Here is a 2,409-nt window from a genome sequence, read left to right on the forward strand (position 1 = left end):
GCCAGCCAGGCCACCAGGCCCTGCCGAACTGACTTCCTGGGGGACTGTGCCCCCCCACACACCAGCCCGCCAGGTGCTCACTAACCACCCCCTCGGCGGTCAAGGAGAGGCTGGGAGTGGCCGCCGCCCTGAGACCCTGAGTGTCCTGGGGCCACCCTCACCTGCCCTGAAGAGCAGGCAGGGAGCTGACCGGTGAGTCCCCGAGTGTCCAGGCCGTGAGGCTGGAGGCGCAGAGGGCCGTTTCCTGTGAGTGGGGGAGGCTGTCTGCTCGTTTCCACCGCGGGACGACAGGCATCCTGGGTGGCGTCCAGATGGCCAGGCCAGGCCCTGGTACCAGGGCCTAGTTCACACCCACAGCAGCTGCCGCGGTCCGAGTGCTTGCGCGGACATACCACGATGCGTCCCCCTTTCAAGGTTACGAACAACTTCACGAACTTGGGCTTTACGAATGGAAATTTAAATCCCAGGTGGGATTTCAGCGGCAGAACGAGCTGGTCAGAGCTGCCACGAGGAAAAAGCAGCTCCCACAGTCCCTGCTGGTCACGCTGGTCACGCTGGTCACCCTGGGGGGCTGGAGGGCGGACGCCTGGCCCGAAGGCGGCTCACGCTCGGGCCGGCCATGGCCGACAGCCGGGTGCAGAACGACGCGCTAGGCCAGTCCACGACCCCTCAGGACAAGGAACGGGAGGCCCGGTGTGTGTGGGGGAGGCCGATGTGGCAAAGCGTCGTGTGGGAGCCACGAGGGGCCCTCAGGGCGTCACGCCACGGCCATCGGGGTGAGCCCGTGAGGAGGCGAGGAGCAGGGTGGGTGTGGGCAGGGGAGAGGACAGCGGCCCCGGCGGGACGCGGAGAGCCCCGTCTCTCAGACCAGGGGCTGGCTCCCGGAGGCCGGGGCCCCCCATCCTGCCTGGGCCGCTGTGAGGGGACAAGCCGACGGCCAACACGAGAGGATGGATTGGGTGTCTGCGGGCAGAGCCGCAAACGGGGGGCACAGGGGAGGCGTCGGGGCTGCCGCCCGCGCCAGACGGGTGGCTCTGTGCGGTGAGTCTAGTATTGGTCAAATGTCCATGTTCCGGTAAACACAGGGCAACTCGCGTTGGCTCACGCGCTGGGGGGCTGGGCCCTGGCTCTTGGCTGGGTGGGCAGGTGGCGGCGGGCGGGGGAGGAGCCTGGCTCCTGAAGAAAGCGGCCCTCCTGTGTGCGCCAGAGGCCTGGTGAACACGGGGCCGGCCCCGCTGGGAGGGGCACGGGCGTCTTGGTCAGGGGTGATGTGAGCTGCACCTTCGTTAAGGTATACATTCGACCACAAAGTGGGGACCGGAAGAGACGCTGGCTCCTGGACAGGCGGTGGCACCAGGCAGGAAGGCAGGCCCCCAGAGCTCGGTGCGAGGCTCATTTTGGGGCTGGAAGTGGGGGGCCAGGCCCAGCCCACTGGCCGGACGCACGGTGGGGAAGGTGGGAGGAAAGCTGACATTGTGCCCCAGGCCTCCCTCTGAGCATACTGGAAACTGACCAGCTGTGGCCCCAGGTGCTGGTGGGGGTGGGGGATCCCTCGGAAAGCTCCCAGCCTCGATCAGGGCCCGTGAGCCTGCCTGGCCCCAGAAGGGAGGGGGAGCAGGCTTTCACGTGTGGCTTCCTCAGACGTCAGGAAGTCAGGAAGCTGGGCCGGAGGGGACCCGTCTTTGAAGTTCAGGGCAGGTACTAGGAAACCCTGCTGTGCCCACATCTGACTCACGCCAGGCGGAACTGCAGGTGACTGACTGCTTTGCAGAAGGCTTTGCTCCAGGCTTCCTTGAAAGGCAGGTTCTTCCAGGTCAGTGGGTCTTGAACTTGAATGGCTCCCGAAAGCTCAGGTGGCTGGGCCCCACCAGGGTGGTTTGATTCGGGGTGCCATTAGTAAGCAGTCGCCCCCAGAAGGGAACGCAGCCTTGTTGACACATGTGAACGCTCTCTCATGACCACTCTGGCCCGATGGTGCTGGGGCTCCGGGGTCTGTCGTGTGAGCAGAGCCCCCACGTCCTTCCTTCATGTGGGGCGGGGGCACCTCTAGGCAGTGCTGCCCTGTGGAAGGGTGTCTTGGCAGGGGCGAGGGCCTCGGGGATGGGGGGACCCTACCTTGAGTGTCTGGCAGAGGCTCCAAGACCGCAGTACCTTGGCACACATGGGGGTGGGTACTGTGGCCACTTGGGCGCCCTGCATGGGTGCATGGGAGGCCACCATCCTGGTTTCACTGGAAAAACCAGTCGGTTTCCAGGCCAGAGCAGAGACGCAGACACCGGCTCCTCTCTGCCCCTTTCGGCGGCCGGGAAGCCCGTTCTGTGTGGCACCGCTTGGCGCCGTCCCACAGTCGTCCCTTTGTGGAGGGGCGGCGGGCCTCGCGCCAGTCTCCCGGAGGCTTCAGGACACTGC

The sequence above is a fragment of the Rousettus aegyptiacus genome, unplaced genomic scaffold (genome assembly GCF_014176215.1).
Source record: "Rousettus aegyptiacus isolate mRouAeg1 unplaced genomic scaffold, mRouAeg1.p scaffold_m13_p_3, whole genome shotgun sequence".
Classification (NCBI taxonomy): Eukaryota; Metazoa; Chordata; class Mammalia; order Chiroptera; family Pteropodidae; genus Rousettus; species Rousettus aegyptiacus.